This window comes from Symphalangus syndactylus, chromosome 15, assembly GCF_028878055.3.
Source record: "Symphalangus syndactylus isolate Jambi chromosome 15, NHGRI_mSymSyn1-v2.1_pri, whole genome shotgun sequence".
Classification (NCBI taxonomy): Eukaryota; Metazoa; Chordata; class Mammalia; order Primates; family Hylobatidae; genus Symphalangus; species Symphalangus syndactylus.
The window spans coordinates 103,268,538-103,292,450 of NC_072437.2; the positions used below are offsets into that span (position 1 = coordinate 103,268,538).

The 23,913-nt window shown below is 35.5% G+C and overlaps 1 long non-coding RNA gene across 1 annotated transcript in view; it reads right to left on the reverse strand.

Moving 5' to 3' along the window:
• The window catches only part of LOC129463951 (uncharacterized), a 291,839-nt gene that overhangs the window by 44,134 nt on the left and 223,792 nt on the right, over positions 1–23,913 (reverse strand). The gene's annotated exons all lie outside the window — the stretch shown is intronic.

Sequence of the window (23,913 nt, forward strand, 5' to 3'; positions counted from 1 at the left end):
CCCTTTGCTTCTTTTCACCATCAATTCTCCTCTGATTCTAGCTTTTGGGATATTGACTTGAAGATTCTAGAAACTTGTTATTTCCATTGTTTGTTTCCATTGTTTCCATTTTGTGTTGCTATAAAAGAATACCTGAGGCTGGGTAATTTATAAAGAAAAGAGGTTTATTTGGCTCACAGTTCTGTGGGCTGTACAAGAAACGTGGTGCCAGCTCTGCTTCTAGTGAGGCCTCAGGAAACTTTTACCCATGGTGGAAGGTGGAGAGGAGCCATTGTATTATATGGTGAGAGAGGGGGCAAGAGAGAGTGAGAGAGGTCCCAGACTCTTTTTAACAAACAGACCTTGAGTGTACTCATTACTATGAACTTATTACCACTGAGAGAACACTAAGCCATTCATGAGGAATTTCCCCCATGATCCAATCACCTCCCACTAGGCTGCACTTTCAACATTGGGGATTACATTTCAATATGAGATTTGGAGGGTACAAACATCCAAAATATACTGATGCATCTGTTAAATATCATTTTACAAATTCAGACTATTTAACAGCAGAAAAAAGTGCTTAAGTGAGAAGAAGATAGTGGGTAGCTGTATCTCTGATGTTCATATAGATGAGACACAGAATAAGAGAAATGGTAAGAGTAGTTGTTTAGGCTGTTAGGGTATTGTTAGTTACTGTTCTTTTCTAATTTAGTATCTCATTATTAAAGGAAACACAAGTTTTAATCCCTATCATACAGTGGGGAAGCCAGAAAAAGAAACCTATATGTAAGTACAAAGTGCCTGAGATATGTAAAAGTAGATAATTTAGTGCTAAAGTGACAGAAGTTTTGTCATAAAGATGAAAAATCTGGGAGATTATGGAATCAATTATAGAAACCTTCGTAAAATAAAGAGGTTTGAGACAAATTTTAAAAGAAGGGAAGGATATTATTGTGTGGTAAAGGGTAGTGACAAAGTCATTCATAAGCCTTCATTGTTCTTAGGCTTCGAACTTTGCATGAAATTTTACTTATAATGATAAAGTTTCAAAGTAATTATTTTAAATGAAAATAATTAAAAGTTATGAAAAATTAAAAGAATAGAACATTTTTTAACTTCATGTTTCAACACTAAGCACTATCTATATATTCCCTACTGTGAAAGACAAGTGATACACAGTTTTTTCTCCACACCAAATTTGTCAAATAGATATATATATTTAACATTTTAATATTTATAATAGTTGCATTCTGTTTTATATCTGTAATGCTCAGAATTGAAGACTTTCGAAAAGTCCGGTGTTGTGGCAAGAAAATCCTTAGTGTGTCAGAGAACATTTGGTGCTGGGCTGGTGTCACATAAGCTAAACCTCACTATAAAATGGGAAAATAGGAAAAATTCACAGTATAATCATTTTATCAGATTTATTCTGGAAAAAAAACTCTCTACTTTCTCTTCATTGGTTTTAGTTCACTATTGGGTCATAGTCTTGTTCAAAAATTGCTTCATTTCCTTTTGATTTCACTTATGTCACTTCTCATATTTAATGTTACCTTATATAAATAGCAATTGCTGGCTATCAAATTAATGTGACAGTGTCCTTAGACATAACTGATTTTTCTGTGGCTATGATTAATACTGAATGATTCACTGATATTAAAAGTGGTAACCATTTATTAGCATTTTTCCTTTGAGATCAACTCCAAGGAGGCAAAAGCAAAGTAACAGTTATCCTTCAATAGCTTTGTCCCAGAACCAACAGGCTAACTTGTAGTTTCAATTGTGATACAAATGGTATTTTTCTTGGCTACTGTCTATTCCATTTCTGCATTCTTTTAGTGGAGAGTTCCCTGTTCTAGCAGCCAGTAGAATCAACACCATCGTTTCACCCTCTCTTCTTCTCCATCAAAATCTATTACTGTATGTCTGCTTCCTCTGTGGGTCCACCACATAAACAGTCAAGATTCAAGCTAAGTGTCAAATCTAGGACTAAAATTTTATTTATTTTATTGAAGGACATTTCATTTACTCCAGAACTACTGTATGTTTCCTGTTTCCATTTAGGAAACATTGATTGAACATTTAGAATGCATTGGAAACCAAACTGACTCAGGAGACATAATGATAAATTTTACATTTTCCCTGGTTTCAATGAGCATATAATGCTGTAGGAAGAAATATTTGTAAATTGATAAATTATATTATAATAAGAAGAGCGATAATAGTTATAAACAAAATACCATGGGGAAAGGGCTTTAAAAATGAATACAATATTTAAATATTTGCAACATATATTTTCACATTCTGTAATATGTATTTGTAATTTAAAAATATAAAACTAGTATTTATAATAGTAATGATTTCTAACAATAAATTGCATTGCTAGATTCTATTATTAATTCTGATAGATTAAAAATCTCATTATATTTTTGAGACAATTCTCTAAAGGATGAATTACTCTATTTTGTTTCATCATTATAGTAAATTATGTCAAAACATTTTAAAAAGTCAAGTCATCTTTACATTTTTGTATTTTGGGGGATAATCGTATGTGGTCGGAATGTATCACATATAAACACACACATTTTTACTGAAGTCAACTTACTAGTATTTAACGTAAGAAGTTCGAAGTTGTGTTAATTAAATCTTAGATATGTCTATTTTAGAAGTTCTTAAGGAACTGATTTTGGATTTTCTTAATCTTTATTGTACCTATGTCACCTGTTTACATTTGTGTATTATTACCATTCTTATGCTTCAGGCTTAATCTGCTAGGCTTTTTCTAATTTTTTGAATTGGACATTTTTATAATTTTGCTAGTGCATACATAAGGTCATAGCAGTTGTCAAGATATACATTTATATTAACATACATCAAAGGCCACTATCCTAAGCGTCTACCCTTCAGTGATCCCGCAAGTCACCAGCCATCCAGATCTCTTTCCTGGAACTTCTACCTGTCTAGACTTCCAGACATAGCCAGGATTTAGGTGAGACATGTCACATAATCCAGCAAAATCAGTGATAAAGAAAAAAATAACACTTCATGAAATATTTTTTAAATAGAAATTAATACTGGGACAAGAGCCAAGATGGCTGACTACATGCTGCCAAGAATAGCTTCTCCAACCTATTGAGAGACCAGACCATGAAGAAGACTGGCACACTCCAAGCAGATTTTCAGAAGGAAGGCATTGGGAATAAATAGAGGAAGGCCACAGATCCTGACCTGAAAGGGGAGGAGGCTGGGAACTCTGCACAAGATTGCTGAGTGCTAGGATGTGCTTCTTGCCCTGGGAAGCTCCTAGGGAAAGCATGAGTCAAATAGGCATGAGTGGCCAAATATCACCACAGACCTCTGGAATCCTGGCTGAAGGGGAACTGATGACCCCTGTGGACATTTGAATTGGCAGAGAGAGCTGCTTAGAAAGTTGGCAGGGACAGGACTCTAAGTGGTGTAGAGCCTACAAGGTTTGGCATGGAAATGGCAGCAGTGGCACATGGCTGGGGACACCCATACCCCAAGGCTCACCATGCTTCTCTAGGTGGCTTGGATCTTTGTTGACTATTAGACATGGGTGGAACAGGACTGTCTGCTCATGGGATGGGGACAGTCTGATCTGAGAGCCCTCTGTCTGCTGGTCTCTCCTGGTAGTGCAGTCTGAGATCTCCAACTGTGGCATTTCCTGGTGGCCACTGCCATATCTTCACTGGCAGATAGCACCAAATCATTAGAGAGCTTCTGCAGGTGGGCCACTCCCAGCATGCACCTGCTGACAGCACCCCACACTGCTTCACTGGTGTGCTTTTGCTCACAGCCTTCTTGTACCACTTTGTTGGTGATTGAAAGCATGAATCTCACTGCCACTTCCCCAGTGAAGTACTTTTGCTGGAACGCCCCCTTAAGAGGGTTGTTACCAGTGGACTGGGAATACCTCAGCCCCTCCAGTGAAACAGGATACTTGAGGAGCCAAAGAACAAAGCTCTGGGCCTGGTCCCAGTCCCCCAGGGTTAGAGCATGCAGCCCAAGAGTGCTGATCTAAGCCTTGGCCCCCTGTGAAATTGTCCAGAAATGAATCCAGTCAACTGAATCCAATTTATACCACATCAAATACACAAGGGCATCACAGAATATAAAACCAGTAAGCCCCATCCAAAGTATAGCAACTTGATAGATTACAGGATCATTAGCCCACACAGATGAGAAAGAACCAGTGCAAGAACTCTGGCAACTTAAAAAACCAGAGTGTCTTCTTACCTCCAAATGATTGCACTACTTCCCCAGAAATAGTTCTCAACCACACTGAAATGACCGACAGAACATTCAGAATCTGGATGGAAATGAAGATCATCAAGATTCAGGAGAAACTTAAAACCCAATCCAGTAAATCTAAGAAAGCCAGGAAAACAATATAAGAGCTGAAAGACAAAATAGCCATTTTTAAGAAAGAACCTAAACTGATCTGATAGAGCTGAAAACTCACTACAAGAATTTCATAATACTCATAAGTATAAAATCATAATAGACCAAGCTGAGGAAAGAATCTCAGAACTCAAAGACCAGTTCTTTGAATCAACTCAGTCAGACCAAAATAAAGAAAAAAAATTAAAAAGAATTAACAAAACCTTCAAGAAATATGAGATTATGTAAAGAAACAAAACCTACAACTCAGTGGCATCCCTGAAAGAGGAGAGAGAGCAAGCAACTTGGAAAACATATTTGAGGATATTGTCCAAGGAAATTTCCCCAAACTCTCTAGAGTTTGCTGAATTCAAGAAATTCAGCAAAGCTCTGGGAGATACGATACAAAATGACCATTCACAAGACAAATAGTCATCAGATTCTTAAATGTCAGTGAGTAAGAAAAAATATTTAAGGTAGCTAGAGAGAAGGGGAAAGATCGTCTTTAAAGGGAACCCCATCAGGCTAACAGTGGACCTTTCTGCAGACAGCCTACAAGCCAGAAGAGAATGAATGCCTATGTTCAGCATCCTGAAAGAAAATAAATTTCAACCAAGAATTTCATATCGAGACAAAATAAGCTTTCAGAGAATAGTTTTCAGAGAAGCAAATGCTAACAGAATTTGTTACCACCAGACCTGCTTTAGAAGATGTCCTTAAGAGAATGGTAAACATGGAAACAAGAGACTGTGGCCAGCCATGACAAAAATACATTTTAGTACATAGACCATTGACATTATGAAGCAACCACATAAACAAGTCTACATAACGACCAGCTAACAACATAATGACAAGGTCAAATCTGCACACGTCAGTATAAACCTTGAACATAAATGAGATAAACAGCCCATTTGAAAGACACAGACTGACACATTGGATAAAGAAACAAAACCCAATGGCATGCTATCTTCAAGATACCCATCTCACATGCAATGACACTCATAGGCTCAAAGCAAAGGCTATAAAAAGAGCAGGGTCCCTATCCTTATTTCAGACAAAACAGACTTTAAATCAACAATGCTTTTCTTTTTTAATAAAGGGCTAAATTTAACAAGAAGACTTAATTATTCTAAATGTATATGTACCCAACATTGGAACACCCATATTCATAAAACAAGTTTCTAGAGACCTATGAATACCCTTAGATAACCATATAATAATAGTGGAAGACTTAAATATCCTACTAACAGTGTTAGATAGATCAATGAGGCAGAAAACTAACCAAGATATCTGGGATCTAAACTCAACATCTGACCAAAATGATTAAACAAACTTGTATAGAATTCACTAAACAAAACCAGAATATCCATTATTCTCATCTGCACATGGCACGTACTCTAAAATTCACACATGCTTGGCCATAAAGCAATTCTCAGTAAATTCACAAAATCAAAATAATACCAACCACTCTCTCAGATCACAGTGTAATTAAAATAGAAATCAATACAAATAAGATCTCTCAAAACCATACAATTACACAGAAATTAAACAATATGCTCCTGAATGGCTTTTGGGTAAACAATGAAATTAAGGCAGAATCAAGAAATTCTTTAAAACTAATGAAAACAAAGATACAACGTACCAGAATCTCTGGGGCATAGCTAAAGCAGTGTTAAGAGGAAAGTTTATGGCATTAAACATTCACATCAAAAAGTTAGAAAGATCACAGATTAACAACTTAACATCACACCTAGGGGAACTATGAAAACAAGAGCAAACCAACCACTAAGGTAGCAGAAGAAAAGAAATAACCAAAATCAGAGCTGAACTGAACAAAATGGAGGCATGAAAATACATACAAAAGATAAATAAAACCAAAAGTGTGTTCTTCAAAAGAATAAATAAGATCGATATACAACTACCTAGACTAATAAAGAAAAAAAGAGAGAAAATTGAAATGAACACAATCGGAAATGACAAAGTGGACATCACCACTGACCCCACAGAAAATTAAAAAAAAAATCTCAGAGACTATTATAAATACCTCTATGCACACAAACTAGAAAACCTGGAAGCAATAAATGAATTCCTGGAAACACACAATTTCCCAAGATTGGATCAGGAAGAAATTGAATCCCTAAACAGACCAATAATGACTTCCAAAATTCAATCAGCAATAAAAAAATCTGTCAACCAGAAAAAGCCCTAAACCAGATGGATTTGCAGCTAAATTCCTCTAGATGTATAAAGAAGAGCTGGTAACAATACTATTAAAACCACTCCCATAAATAGTGGAAGAAGGACTCCTCCTTAACTAATTCTATGAGGTCAGCATCACTGTGATACCAAAACCTGGCACAGACACAATGAAGAAAAATTTAGGCCAATATCCCTGAAGAATATAGGTGTAAAAATCCTCAACAAAATATTAGCAAACTGGACCTGACAGCACATCAAAATGATATTCCCATGATGAAGTAGGCTTTACTCTTGGGTGGAAAGGTTGGTTCTATATACAGAAATCAATAAATGTGACTCATTACATAAACAGAACTAAAACAAAAAACCACATACTTATCTCAATAGACAGAAAAGTCTTCTGATAAAATTCAATATCCCATCATGCTAGAAACCCTCAACAAACTAAATATTAGAGGAACATACCTCAAAATAATAAGAGCCATTTATGGCAAACCTCATACTGAATGGACGAAAGCTGGAAACATTCCCCTTGAGAACCAGAATAAGTCTAGAATGCCCATTCTCATCACTCTTACTAAACATTGTTTTCGAAGTCCTAGCCAGAGCAATCAGGCAAGAGAAGAAATACATGGAAACCAAATAGGAAGACAGGAAGTCAACTGTCTGCCTTCTCAGAAGATATAATTCGATACCTAGAGAACCTCATAGTCTCTGCTGAAAGGCTCCTCCACCTAATAAAAAACTTTAGCAACGTTTCAGAACACAAAATAAATGTATTAAAATCAGTAACATCTCTATAAACCAGTAACACTCAAACTGAGAAAAAAAACCAAGTACACAGTCTCATTGACAATAGCCCCAAAAAAGAATCAAATACTTAGAAATACAAGTAACTAGGGAGGTGAAAGATCTCTCTCTACAATGAGAATTACAAAGCACTACTGAAAGAAATCAGACACATCACAAACAAATGGAAAAACATTTCATGCTCATGGATTAGAAGAATCAATATTGTTAAAGTGGCCATACTGCCCAAAGAGATTTAGAGATTCAATGCTATTTCTATCATATTACCAATCATATTTTCACAGATTTAGAAAACTTTATTCTAAAATTCATGGGGAACCAAAAAGGAGACTGCATAGCCAAAGAATTCCCAAGTAAAATGAACAAAGCCAGAGGTATGACGCTACTTGTATGAGTCCATTCTCACATTGCTGTAATGAAATACCTGAGACTGGGTAATTTATAAAGAAAAGAGGTTTAATTGGCTCATGGTTCCACTGGTTGAATAGGATACGTGATGCTGACATTTGCTCAGCTCCTGAAGTGGCGTCAGGAAACTTACAATCAAGGCACAAGGCAAAGGCGGAGCAGACACATCACATGGTCGGAGCAGGAGCAAGAGGGAGAGTGAGGAAGGAGGTGCTACACACTTTTAAACAACTGGATCTCACAAGAAATTACTCACTGTCATGAGAACAACACCAAGAGGATGATGCTAAATCATTCATGAAAAAAAAAAAAACACCTCCATGATTCAATCACCTCCCACCAGGCCCCACTTTCAACACTGGGGGCTACATTCAGCAAGAGATTTTGGCAGGCACACAGATCTAAACCACATTACTACCTGACTTCAAACTGTACTACAAGGCTTTAGTAATCAAAACAGCATGGTACTGGTACAAAAAACCAGACACATAGACCAATGGAACTGGTTAGCAAACTTAGAAATAAAGGCACACAACTATAACCATCTGACCTTCAACGAAGTTGATAATAACAAGCAATGGGGAAAGGACTCCCTATTCAATAAATGGTGCTGGAATAACTGGCTACCCATATGCAGAAGATTGAAAGTGGACCTCTTCTTTCACCATATACAAAAATCAACTCAAGATGGATTAAAGACTTAAACGTAAAACCTAAAATTATAAACATTCTAGAAGAAAACCTATGAAATACTATTATGGACATAGGCTCTGGCAAATATTTCATGAAAAAGACTCCAAAAGCAACAAAAACAAAAATTGACAGGTGAGACCTAATTGAACTAAAGCACTTCTGCACAGCAAAAGAAGCTATCAACAGAGCAAACGGAAAACCTACAGAATGGAGAAAATATTTGCAAGGTATTTGAATTGAAAATATTTGCATTTAAAAAAGGTCTAATATCCAGAATCTGTAACAAACTTAAACACATTTACAAGCCCAAAAAAAAAAAAAACCTTGTTAAAAAATGGATAAAGGACATGAGCATGAGCAGACACTTCTCAAAAGAAGATAGATATAAAAGCGACCAACAAACATATGAAAAAAGTTCAATATCACTAATCATTATATAAATACAAATCAAAACCACAATGAAATACCACCTCACAACTGTCAGAATGATCATAAGTAAAAAAAAAAAAAGCAAATGCTGGCAAGATTGTGGAGAAAAGGCAATGCTTATACACTGTTAGTGGGAATGTAAATTAGTTCAGCCACTGTGGAAGGTTTGGATTCCTCAAAGAACTTAAAACAGAATTACCATTCGACCCAGCAGTTCCATTACTTGGTATATACATAAAAGAATATAAGTCATTCTACCATAAAGACATATGAGCATGTATGTTCACTGCAGTGCTATTCACAATACCAAATACATAGAATCAACCTAGATGCCCATCATGATGGACTAGAAAATAAAAAAAAAAAAGTAGTACATATACAGCCTGACATACTACACCGCCATAAAGGAGAACAAGATCATGTTCTTTACAACAACATGGATGCAGCTGGAGACTGTTATCCTAAGGAAATTAACACAGGAAAAGAAAACCAAATACCACATGTTCCCACTTACAAGTGGGAGCCAAACACTGAGTACACACGTACACAAAGAACAGGGCAATAGACAGCCGGGCCCACTTGAGGGTGAAGAGTGGGAGAAGGGTGAGGACTGAGAAACCACCTCTTGGGTACTATGCTCATTACCCGGCTGATGAAATAATCTTTATATCAAATCTCCACAACACGTTATTTACTCATGTTACAAACCTGCACAGGTACTCCCTTACCCTAAAGTAGAAGTTAGAAGGAAAAACATGAATGCAAATAATTCCTATCAACGATATAACAAAATATTTAATTAAAAGTCTACTTTTGCTTTGCTTAAGATACTGCAGCAGGAACAGTCGTATCCAATCAACCTAAAGTTCTCAGTTCACGGATCACCTCTCAGGTGAGTTTATGGGGTTGGACAATGGCATGCAGAACAGATTGTGCAACAGAAAGAATAATATATAGTCATCTGTTTTCATTATAGAGCTTTATTTGATTACGTCTTTTCCACTCGGTTTAAAATATAGAGGATAGTTTGAGAAGAGTAGGTAGCAGCCAGAATTTTTCTTTTGGCTCAGCATTGCACTGCTTTCAGATCTATTTCCTTCCAAAGCCAATTCATTCTGATTGTTCAGTGTCTTCGCAGTCAGCACCTTGAAATTCTTGCTTCCTAGACATTACCATTTTAATTCCCCAAGCACGGGACACATCTGGTCCCCAAAAGCCAGGGTTATGTCCGAGCAGCAGCCACTTCACCGGTGGTCCTGCACCTCCCACGGTGATAAGTCTACGTAGTCAGAATGAGCCTAGTCAGGACAGGACAAGGCACATTGGCAGCAGAGCTGGCACCACTGGGGAACAAATGCCTATCTGGCTCCCCAACTTGTCTGGTTCCGAGAGACTCTGGGAGAGACCAAGAGAGACCATGGCTGATATTAAAGAACCATTGCTGTCTCTGGTCAGGCACTATAGTGTCCACTGACATAGCAAGCATGCCAGCAACAAGAGGGAGACCACAGGAGCCAAAGGACAATTTGCGGTGGTTTGGGGCCTCAAACAGGAAAGATGTAGCTTCCTGTTATATTTTGCCTCCATTCAATTGCACTGGTTCATGAAAAACCCTGAAATATTCGTCCATCATGAATATTAACCTCATTTCCATTACTACAAATATAACTAATGTTTATATGACATTTGTCCTGTGTGAGGCATAATTGTTAAAGCATACTAACTTGTTAGAATGATATAATTTTCATCATCATCTCCATTTTCAAGTGAAGAAACTGAAACAGTTTGGGGTCATTTCACATTTCCATGGTAGAGGTGTAATTAGCAGCCCAGTGTGCCCATTTTCTTAATTATCCGCCTATACCACGTGTCATCTGGTCTGCAGAACTAAATGGAAGTCCAACCCATGATTTTCATGACTTGGTCAAAAATGGAGATAGGATTATATAAAGTTCTCTGACAGTATTATAAGTGTTATAAAACTGATGAAGACTTCCATCTGTTGAATTATTGTTTTATAAGTAACGTCTTGTTCCTTTCTGAGTTTGTTCAGGACTTTATTTTTCTTTGTAGTTTGCCAAAAGCAGAGAGAGGAGAAAACAGCATCAACAACGTCATTGATTTTAAGATAATTTTTTTTCTTAAAATTATTATGTAACGACTACCAATGTAATTGATGGGAGGTCAGTAAGAGGTCACTGTTGTTACTTAAAAATCATAGTGCAAATGGAAGCAATATTCAGCAAGCAAAATATTCTTCAAATAAGTTATAGCAATAATTTCTAAAATTTAGCAAATGATTTGGAAATTTTTTGATTAATAAAAGATTTGCATTATAAATTGTATCACTTGGTAAGCAGATTTGAATAATGTATTAGTTACAGAATGGAAAGTAATATATATTTTAAATTTCAATTTATATTTTAACTTTAAGATTTCAAAGTAGTTATTAAATAATATGAATATCACACCAGTATTTAAGATTAAAAATTATCTTACTATCAATTATTATTTTCTTATACTGGCCAGTTTTCAATGCTCCTCAAATTAGCATGTATATGTGTATATATATATGTACACATACATATATAAACAATAGTATTCATATATATATAAACTATTGTTTAAACACTATTTTCTATATATGCATGTGTGTGTATGTATATATATATGTGTGTACATATATATAACATAGATAGTATTTTTTTTGTATCTTACTGTTCTCTGAGTTCAACTTTCTTCTTCTCTTCTTCCTGAAGTATATACTTGAAACCTCATTCACAGAATAACATATACTTTGATTTCTTTTTCAATCTCTGATTCATTCATCAAAATTTTCTGTATTTCACTCCCATTCGATGATAGTTTAGTTACTCTCTACCACAACATTGAAAATATTACTTTATGTTTTTCTTGCCTCTTCTGCTGCAATTAAGAAGACTTTCATCAATCTAATTACTGTTGTTTTGTACATAGTCTCTTATTTCTTTCTGGGGGTTTTTAGGGTTACTTCATTTGTCTTTAGTGTTTTACAGTTTTATTATAATTAATTATGGCATTTTTTGATCTGCTCAAAACATGAAACATGGAATGCTTCTAAATTTTAAGATTCATGGTTCTATTATTTCTTTTTTTTCTGAAAATTCTTTTATAGGTAAGTTGGACATTTTCCTTTAATTATTTGTGTTTTCCCTCATCTCCTCATCTCTCTGTGTTGGAATTTGGGTAATTTTCCAAAGGTTATCCAGCTACTCCAAAGAAATCCTGTAACTTTTGAGTGATTTTTATCTGTCTTTTTTTTTTTCATTACTTTGTTATATATTTAGGGGATTGTATTAGTCCATTCTTGCACTGCTATAAAGAACTACCTGATACTGCATAATTTATAAAGAAAAGAGGTTTAATTGCCTCAGGGTTCCATAGGCTGTACAAGAAGCATGGCTGGGGAGGCCTTAGGAAACTTACAATTTTGGCAGAAGGCAAAGGGGAAGCAGCATGTCTCACATGGCTGCAACAGGAGGAAGTGGGGGTAGATGCCACACATGTTTAAACAACTATATCTTGTGAGAAATGTATCACGAGAACAGCACCAAAGGGAAGGTACTAAACCATTCATGAAGGATCCACTTCCATGATCCAATCTCCTCCCAGCAGGCCCCACCTCCAACACTGAGGACTATAGTTGAACATGAGATTTGGGTGGGGACACTGATCCAAACCAAATCAGGGATTTATATGTTGTGTTTCTCAGTTTAGATTTTCCTACATTGTACGGTAGCGTAAATTATGATCTCAAATTTAGAATTAGATTGTAGATTAAGAGTTATGTTTTTCACAGAAAAATATATTTCTTGGCTAGGACTGGAAGGAGGCAAACTTATTGCTATGTCACTGAACAAACAGGTGGAATTTGTTAGTCTCCTCTCTCTGGGGTTGTAATCTTCGCATTTCCAGGTTTGTGATGATTTCCTCTTCCAGCTCCCCTTCTTACGGTGGCCTGATGGTCCTCCAGGCCTGCCATGACCATCATCAGCTCCTGTTCCTACTGCTGTGAATCACAATATTCCTCTTCATTTTTAGACCCTACAGGTTTCCTTTTCTTTATTGCAAGCTTGGACAATTATTGAAAATGATATAATTATTTTTTCCCAGAATCTTTTATTGTTTGGATGGATAAGGATTCTGGCCAACCTAGTCTAACATTTTGCCAGAATTAGACAGATTTCTTTTTATATTGTTATTTCGAAGCAGGTTTTATCCTATATTTGGGTAGAAGCCATCCCTAATTATGGAACAATTTGCAACAAGGCTTATTTCTGCACATGGGCCTGGAACTCTCTTTACATAAAAAAACACAATAACATACACATACAAAAGAGAGTCAGATGGTGAGACGAGATGCAACGTTGTATATTTGTAACTTGCTCCATACTAATGGGGACAGAATTATGTTAGCAAGGCCTGTGGCGAATACCAAGAGTGAAGCTGCTCCAGGAGTTGGGACTTTTACAGGGAAGTCTGCAGTGAAAGCTATTGTCCTTCAGAAGCTTGTGTGCAGTAAGCGCATTGATAGGATACGGTGCTTTCAGAACAGAAAGCATATTAGAGTCACTTAGCTTCTTAAAGATAACCATTTATGGAGCCTACAGTTCTCTTTAATGTGCTTAACTGGGCCTAGGGATCTATACTGTGACACATACTTTGAGTGATTCCATGTAGATGATTTATGGCATATTGAGCTGCCTTGTTGAGTGTCTGGGAAAAGGCATAGTTAAGAAATTAATAGTGGGGAAAGTGAAACTGGTTAACAAAGTGCTTTGAAGCCACCAATAATGGGTCTATGCTTTATCTAGATAATTAATAAGGAGACTGAAAATTTCAAAAAGGCAATGTGATGTGAAAACACTACAATATATGATGTATTTATAAATAGCACAAATGAAATCAATGTTAAATTTCCTTAAAGGTCTATGATAAAGCATGAGTTAGATCAGGGATTTTCAACCTATGACCCACGGGCTAAATGAATATTGTTTTCATGTTGCTTGTTTCTGTATGGCCAGTGAACTAAGAATGATTTTTAAAGGATTGTGGACCCAAAATAATTATTTATGTGTGTACCCGTGTGTGTGTATCTATCTATCTATCCATTCAGTTGACCAACTGACCTTTGAACAACTCGGTTTTAACTGCATGGGTCCACTTATATGTGGACTTTCTTCTGCCTCTGCCACCCCGAGACAGTGAAACCAACACCTCTTCCTACTCCTCTTCAGCCTGCTCAACATGAAGACATCAAGATGAAGACCTTTGGAATCATCCACTTCCACTTAATGAAAAGTAAATATTTTTCTTCCTTATGATTTTTAATAACATTTTATTTTCTCTAGCTTACTTCATTATAAGAATATGGTATATACATGTAATAAACAAAACACGTGTTAATTGAATATTTATGTTATCAGTAAGCCTCCTGGTAAACAGTAAGCTATTAGTAGTTAAGTGGGAAATCAAAAGTTATACACAAATTTTCTACTGCCTGGGAGATCAGTACCCCTAACCCCCACATTGTTAAAGAGTCAACTGTACACACACATACATACACACACACACACGACAAAGATGTTTACTGTCCGGCCCTTCACAGAATAAGTTTGCCAAGTCCCTGGACTTAGACAGACTGAAGGTTTCCCAGTATTTGTGCAAGTTAGCAAGTCTTCAGCTCTAGTGTGACTGGGTGGGTATCTGGGGAGGTAACTGTGTCAGAATGAGGCAAAAGCAAATAGGGCTGGACTAGAAGGTAAACAGTCCAAATAGCTATCAAAACAAGGTCCTTACAGCCTTAGATGGAAAAAGTGAACAAAGTGTTTTCCATGGGATGACATACAGACCTTTTTAAAATGCACATTTAATTATGGTTTACATTGATACTATTCAGTAACTTCAAATCCCCCTTAAGACAAGGCCAAAACTCAAGCTCCCACTCATTCTTCAACTTCTCTTGCAACATAACCTTGACTAACCCACCAGAATTTATTCAGCAGAAACTTCTTGCAATCTCAGGAAAATGCAAAATTCTTTCACTTTGTCTTTATTTTATTTACTTATTATTTGTTTTCAAATTAATCATGTATATTGGTTAAAAAGCAATTTTTAACCATGTTATATATATTTAATCATGTATATTGGTTAAAAACCATAGTCTGGTTCACAAATCATTACAGTGTTTATTTTATATATTTATAGTAACAAAGAAAGTTTAGCATTACCAACAATATAGGCAAATATCTAATGAAATGGAATAGACCCAAACATATCGATTCATATTTTGATATTTGATATGAAAAGTTGAGCAACATACACCAAATAAGTAGTACTAAGAAAATTGAAGATCCATACCTGATTATATATTAAAAACAATTCCTGTGGCTTGAAGACTGAAATCTAGAGGGCAAAACTGTAAAGATTTATACAAATTAAATATAATAAAATAGATTTGTGATTTCAAAATAGGGAAAGTTTTCTTAAACAGCATAGAATAAATGCTAATATAAAAGAAAAATAATAATGAATTCAACTACATCAAAAGGAGAGATTTATGATCATCACACATAAGAAAGTGAAAAGACAAGATAACTAAACTAACATGACTATTTGGCTTACAAAAAAATATTCAGGTGCTCAAACCTCCAAAGAGAACACCATCAACACGCCTAATTTTTCATGGTTATGAGAATTTAAAACACATCTGATAGGTTGGTAAAAATTTAAAAGTCCGATTATTAGCAAAATTGGCAAGCATGGAAATAAACAGAAAAACAGTAATGGTGGGAGTGTAAATTTTTATAAACACTCTGAAGAATATTCAGTCATTATTTAATAAAGCTAAGGACACACATATACTATAAACTAACAATTTAATTCCTGGATCTATATTGCACCTTCATACATGTATAGAATGCTTATTTGTTTTTAGTCACTAAACGAAAACAGAAAAATGACCCACGAATCTATAAATAATAGAATAAATGCATTAGCTTTCACATTTCCATATAATAGAAAATTATATTGCAATAAAATAAATACATCATAATCACCTGTAGCATCTTGTGTCAATCTCACAAACATAACGTTGAATAAACAAAAACAAATAATAAAATCCTACATACGAGCAGTGTTATTCATATAAATTTTAAAATGGCAAATTAAATTGTATAATTTGGGAATCCATATACACTTGTTAAAATTATGAAGAAAAATGAGAAAATAATTTTTGCAAGTTTTGGATAGCAGCTACATCAAAGATAGAAACATTTGGAGGGAACTTGGGGTACATCATAAATGCTAATCATATTCTCTTTCTAGCCTTGACTAGGGTAAAAATAGATATTAGTTTCATAGTTGTCTGTTTAAACTATATAATAACTTTTGGTTACGTTTTTGATAGATGCAATGTTAAATAACAAAATTTTAAAAACTAAATGTATAAAGACAAAAGTTTTTAAAATGCTATGTTAATTCTAATTGCAAATGAGCAAAGCAATCTAATTGCAAATGAGAATGGGAAAAAAGATTGACTTTTTTTCCTTTGCTTTATTCAACTTTCTTTGTTTTGCTTGATATTTTGTGTATAGGTGTTTATACTCTTTTTCAAAGAACGAACTGTCCTAAAACAAATGTCAAGTTGATCTGTTTTTATAGGTTAGCATTTCTTAAATTTTATTATACATGTGAATCACCTGGGGATATTATTAAAATGCATATTCTGACTCAGTAAATCTGGAGTGAGGCCTGCAATTCTAACAAGCTACCATGGAATGCACAGGGTGTTAGATTAGTCCAAGTACCACTCTTTGAGGAGGGGAGCTCCGAGCTACAGATTGGTTGGTAATGGCTTAATTAAAACCCAACTGGTAATCTGTAAATGGGGTGACCATGGATTTTCATTCAGTTGGGACACAGTTGGAAGTGAAATGCAGCTGTTATTAATAATTGTGTTTGAACACAAGGTATAAACCAGAATTTCCTAGCAAACTTGGGATATCTGTTCTCCCTAGCTGTGAGTTACAGTGATTTTTTTTTTTTTACATATTTTAAAATTTAGGACCAGACATTCTGGGAAACTGACCACCATAAATCCTCCTGAGTAACACACCTAATAGTGCCCCCAAAAAGAAACAATCTGAAATGTATACCAAGCCTTATAAGAAAAAAACCTTTGAGGTAGCAAATAAAGGTTTATATTTTGCAAAATGCACAGCAGAGAAAAAGTTATGCCCAGGTTGAAGTGGGTGTAAGTCTCCCATCTGCTGCTAGTTAGACAGTCTGGACCCCAGATTCTTCTGGCTCCTGAAATACTTGTAAGGCATGCTCTTATTACATTTCAATGATATAATCTTTACTTTTGGTATGAGATACTGCTTTGTTTTATCTCTTTTGCATTTTTAATTTTTTGAACTTAAAATAATGTTGCTCTTTTCTATCTACTGTTTCTTTTTTCTGATTTTAAAATTACTTATAAATCGGCCGGGTGCGGTGGCTCATGCCTGTAATCCCAGCACTTTGGGAGGCTGAGGCGGGCAGATCATGAGGTCAGGAGATCAAGACCATCCTGGCTAACACGGTGAAACCCTGTCTCTACTAAAAATACAAAAAATTAGCCGAGAGCGGTGGCAGATACCTGTAGTCCCAGCTACTCGGGAGACTGAGGCAGGAGAATGGCATGAACAGAGGAGGCGGAGCTTGCAGTGAGCCAAGATAGCACTCCGGCCTGGGCGAAAGAGCAAGACTCCGTCTCAAACATAAATAAATAAATAAATAAATAAATAAATAAATAAATAATTTAAAAAAAAACTACTTAAAAATCAACTTTTCAAAGCAAAAACAATAATTGTCTTTTTTTTTTTTTTTTTACAATTTTGATTTTAGATTTGGAGGTACATGTGCAGATTTGTTAGATGGGTATGTTGTGTGGGACTGAGGTTTGGGATACAAATGATCCCATCACCCAGGTAGTGAGCATAATATCCAATAGTTAGTTTTCCAACCCTTGACCCCCTCTAGTACTTCCCAGTGTTTACTGTTGCCATCTTTATGTAATAAGTACCCAATGTTTAGCTCCCACTTATAAGTGAGAACATGTGGTATTTGGTTTTCTGTTCCTGCATTAATTTGCTTAGGATAGTGGGATCCAGCTGCATCCATGTTGCTGCAATGAGCATGATTTGATTCCCTTTTATGGCTGCATGGTATCCCATGATGTATTATGTATCACATTTTATTTATTGAATCCACTGTTGATGGGAACCTAGGTTAATTCCATGTCTACGCTATTTTGAATAGTACTGCAATGAACATATGTGTGCAAGTGTCTTTTGGTAGAACAATTTCTTTTCTTTTGGATATATACCTAGTAATGGCATTGCTAGGTTGAATGGTAGTTTGAATTTCTTTGAGAAATCTCCAAACTGCTTTCCACAGTGGCCGAACTAATTTGTTTTATTTATTTGTTTTTTATACTTTAACTTCTAGGGTACATGTTTACAATGTGCAGGTTTGTTACATATGTATACATGTGCCACGTTGGTGTGCTGCACCCATTAACTCGTCATTTACATTAGGTATATCTCCTAATGCTATCACTCCCCACTCCCCCCACCCCACAGAAGACCCCGGTGTGTGATGTTCCCCATCCTGTGTCCAAGTGTTCTCATTGCTCAATTTCCACCTATGAGTGAGAACATGCCATGTTTGATTTTCTGGCCTAGCGATAGTTTGCTCAGAATGATGGTGTCCAGCTTCATCCATGTCACTACAAAGGACATGAATTCATCATTTTTTATGGCTGCATAGTATTCCATGGTGTGTATGTGCCACATTTTCTTAATCCACTCTATCATTGTTGGACATTTGGGTTGGTTCCAAGTCTTTGCTATTGTGAATAGTGCCACAATAAACATACATGTGCATGTGTCTTTATAGCAGCATGATTTATAATCCTTTGGGTATATACACAGTAATGGGATGGCTGGGTCAAATGGTATTTCTAGTTCTAGATCCCTGAGGAATTGCCATACTGTCTTCCACAATGGTTGAACTAGTTTACAGTCCCACCAACAGTGTAAAAGTATTCCTATTTCTCCACATCCTCTCCAGCACCTGTTGTTTCCTGACTTTTTAATGATCGCCATTCTAACTGGTGTGAGATGGTATTTCATTGTGGTTTTGATGTGCATTTCTCTGATGGCCAGGGATGACGAGCATTTTTTCATGTGTCTGTTGGCTGCATAAATGTCTTCTTTGGAGAAGTGTCTGTTCATATCCTTCACCCACTTTTTGATGGGGTTGTTTTTTTTTTGTAAATTTGTTTGAGTTCATTGTAGATTCTGGATATTAGCCCTTTGTCAGATGAGTAGAATGCAAAAATTTTCTCCCATTCTGTAGGTTGCCTGTTCATTCTGATGGCAGTTTCTTTTGTGGTGCAGAAGCTCTTTCATTTAATTAGATCCCATTTGTCAATTTTGGCTTTTGTTGCCATTGCTTTTGGTGTTTTAGACATGAAATCCTTGCCCATGCCTATGTCCTGAATGATATTGCCTAGGTTTTCTTCTAGGGTTTTTATGGTTTTAGGTCTAACATTTAAGTCTTTAATCCATCTTGAATTAATTTTTGTATAAGGTGTAAGGAAGGGATCCAGTTTCAGCTTTCTACATATGGCTAGCCAGTTTTCCCAGCACCATTTATTAAATAGGGAATCCTTTTCCCATTGCTTGTTTTTGTCAGGCTTGTCAAAGATCAGATGGTTGTAGATGTGTGGTATTATATCTGAGGGCTTTGTTCTGTTCCATTGGTCTGTATCTCTATTTTGGTACCAGCACCATGCTGTTTTGGTTACCGTAGCCTTGTAGTATAGTTTGAAGTCAGGTAGCATGATGCCTCCAGCTTTGTTCTTTTGGCTTAGAATTGTCTTGGCAATGTGGGCTCTTTTTTGGTTCCATATGAACTTTAAAGTAGTTTTTTTCAATTCTGTGAAGAAAGTCATTGGTAGCTTGATGGGGATGGCATTGAATCTATAAATTACCTTGGGCAGTATGGCCATTTTCACGATATTGATTCTTCCTATCCATGAGCACGGAATGTTCTTCCTTTTGTTTGTGTCCTCTTTTATTTCGTTGAGCAGTGGTTTGTAGTTCTCCTTGAAGAGGTCCTTCACATGCCTTGTAAGTTGGATTCCTAGGTATTTTATTCTCTTTGAAGCAATGGTGAATGGGAGTTAACTCATGATTTGGCTCTCTGTTTGTCTGTTATTGGTGTATAGGAACGCTTGTGATTTTTGCACACTGATTTTGCATCCTGAGACTTTGCTGAAGTTGCTTATCAGCTTAAGGAAATTTTGGGCTGAGACAATGGGGTTTTCTAAATATACAATCATGTCATCTGCAAACAGGGACAATTTGACTTCCTCTTTTCCTAATTGAATACCCTTTATTTCTTTCTCCTGCCTAATTTCCCTGGCCAGAACTTCCAACACTATGTTGAATAGGAGTGGTGAGAGGGGACATCCCTGTCTTATGCCAGTTTTCAAAGGAAATGCTTCCAGTTTTTGCCCATTCAGTATGATATTGGCTGTGGGTTTGTCACAAATAGCTCTTATTATTTTGAGATATGTCCCATCAATACCTAATTCATTGAGAGTTTTTAGAATAAAGGGCTGTTGAATTTTGTCAAAGGCCTTTTCTGCATCTATTGAGATAATCATGTGGTTTTTGTCTTTGGTTCTGTTATGGGCTAAATGCTGCAATTAAAAGACACAGAATGGCAAATTGGCTGAACTAATTTAAATACACACCAGTAGTATGTAAGTGTTCCCTTTTCTCCACAGCGTCACCAACATTTGTTATTTTTTGGCTTTTTAATAATAGCCATTTTAGTTGATGTAATTGATGTGAGATACTATCTCATTTTTTTAAAATATGAATTTCTCTAATGATTAGCGATGTTGAGCATTTCTTCATATATTTGTTGGCCATATGTATGTCTTCTTTTGAGAAGTAACTAGTTGTATCCTTTGCCCATTTTTAATGAGGTTATTTGTGTTTTGGTTGTTCAATTGTTTAAGTTCTTTATAGATTCTAGATATTTGACCTTTGTTATGGGCATAGCTTTGCAAATATTTTCTCCAAATCTGTAGGTTGTTCGTTTACTCTGTTGTTAGCTTCTTTCACTGCGCAGAAGTGCTTTCATTTAATTAGGTCTCATTGGTCAATTTTTGTTTTTTTGTTGCAATTGCTTTCGAGGACTTAGTCATAAGTTCTTTCCCAAGGTTGGTATCCAAAATGGTGTTTCCCAGGCTTTCTTCTAGGATTCTTATACTTTGAAATCTTACATTTAATTATTTATCCCACCTCTAATTAATTGTTTATATGGTGAAGGGTATGGGTCGTTTCATTTTTCTGCACATGGCTAACCAGCTATCCCAGCACCATTTTATTGAATAGAAATTCCTTTCTCCATTGCATATTTCTGTCAACTTTGTTGAAGATTAGATGGCTGTAGAGGTGCAGCTTTATTTCTGTGTTCTCTATTCTGCTCCATTGGTCTATGTGTCTGTTTTTGTATCAGTATCATACTGTTTTGACTACTGTAGCCTTATGGTGTAGTTTGTATTCAGGTAATGTGATGCCTCCAGCTTTGCTCTTTTTGCTTAGGACTCCTTTGGCTATTTGAGCCCTTTTTCATTCTATATGAATTTTAGAATGATTTTTTTCTAATTCTGTGAAAAATACTATTGGTACTTTGATAGGAATAGCATTGAATGTGTAGATTACTTTGGGCAGTAAGGCCATTTTAACAACAGTGATTCTTCTAGTCCATAAGCAGTGAATGTTTTTTCATTTGTGTTGTCTCTGATTTCTTTCAACAGTGTTTCATAATTCTCCTTGTAGAAATCTTTCACTTCCTTGATTAGCTGTATTCCTAGGTTTATTTTCATGTGTGCAGCTATTGTGAATGAGATTGCATTCTTGAATTGGCTCTTGGCTTGAACATCATTGGTGTAGAGAAATGCTATTGATTTTTGTACACTGATTTTGTATCCTGAAACTTCACTGAAGTCATTTGTCAGCTTTAGGAGCCTTTGGGTGGAGTGTTTAGGCTTTTCTAGGTACAGAATTGTATCATCAGTGACGAGAGATAGTTTGATCCTTCATTTCCTATTTGGATGCCTTTTGTTTATTTCTCTGGCCTGATTGCTCTGGCTAGGACTTCCAATTGTCTTCGTTTAAAAAAACTCAATATCTTTAGATTCCATAATAAATTTATTTCTTTTTGTAAGTAACTCATATTTATTTTTGAAATAATTTTTATTAGAGGTATTTTGTTTTAGTATGTGGGAACTATTGGTGTTGGTGTTATCAATCACTTGATTAATTTATTCATAAGATATCTTTGTTGAAAATGTAAATATTTAAAAGAGTGACCCAAACCTCTAAGGGAAAAACACAAACTGTGGCAAAAACAACAGAAAAGAAAGAACACTTAAATAAAATAATAGAAGTAACATACATGTAATCTGAAATTCTACCAATGAAAACTAATGCATAATTTTCAATATATAGAGAATCCATTTAGATATTTCAGAAAACTGACATTAGAAAATAAAAGGGGTTAGAATATGCCAGCCAGAATTAAAGTGAAAAAGCTAAAGATTCCTTTTGTCTCTTGAATCACAAGCTCTTATCTGCAAAATGTCACAGTGAAAATTTCTGCCAGTATTAAATGGGATCTTGGTGAGCCTCATTTAATATCTCTATTCATACTCAAACAAAGTGTTTTTAAGTAATGGAGATGAATATTATGGTTTTAAATCACAAAAAAGTTAAAAATACTGAATCATATTCAGTACTGAAAGCACCTTAAACTTAAAGTATGATTCTTTTCATAATGACATATGGTTTTCAGAAAAATAGCAGAAACTGACATTCTAGAAAAACAAAATGAGTGATTCACACCCCAGCAAAATCTAATATCACTTCCAGGATATTAAATACTTCATGTGCCAAGTTAGTCATAGATTCTGGCCTTACTTCAAGAGATACTACTGATAGTTGTTTTGCTTTTTGTTTGTTTGTGTGTGTGTGTGTGTGTGCATGGTATTTTTTTTTAAATTCTAATGAACCCATAAACATTTATCCACATATGAAAAATTTATAATGAAACAAACTTATTGCATCTGATTCATGATTCTTCATGGAATTGACATAAAGACTTGGCTTTAGAGATCTTCTAGAACTCCCAACTAAAACAAAAATAAGTTACTTCTAAATTATCTATATTATTTGCCTTCATAGTTGTGTGATAACTGCAGGATCTCGGGGCAGTATCCTTGCAAATGCATCTAGTCATGTTCTTGGATGTCTTTATTTATTAAATAATCTATTATACTCAATTTAACACACATCTCTCAAGTGTGCGTATCTGGCTCTGTGATAATTGTGAAGGATTAACAAGGCAATAAAATATAGCTGACTCTTGAACAACATGGGTTTGAACTGTGTGGATCCACTTATAGTCAGATTTTGTTCAATAAAAGTTAAACCTAGTGTGCCTCTTCTTCTACCTCCTCCACCTCTTTTTCCTCTGTCACCCCTGAGACAGCAAGACCAATCCCTCCTCTCCTCCTTCTCAGCCTATTCAATGTGAAGAGGATAAGAATAAAGACCTTTTGTGATAATCCTTTTCTACTTAATGAATAGTAAATATATTTCCTCTTTCTTATGATTTTCTTAACAACGCTTTCTTTTCTCTAGCCTACTTCACTGTGAGAATACAGTTATACTACATATAATACACTAACTAAATATATGTTAATTGACTGTTCATGTTGTTGATCAGACTACCAGTCAACAGTAGTCTATTAGTTAAGCCTGGGGGGAGTCAAAAGTTATTCACAAATTTTCAACTGTGTGGGGGTGCCAGTGCCCCCGACTC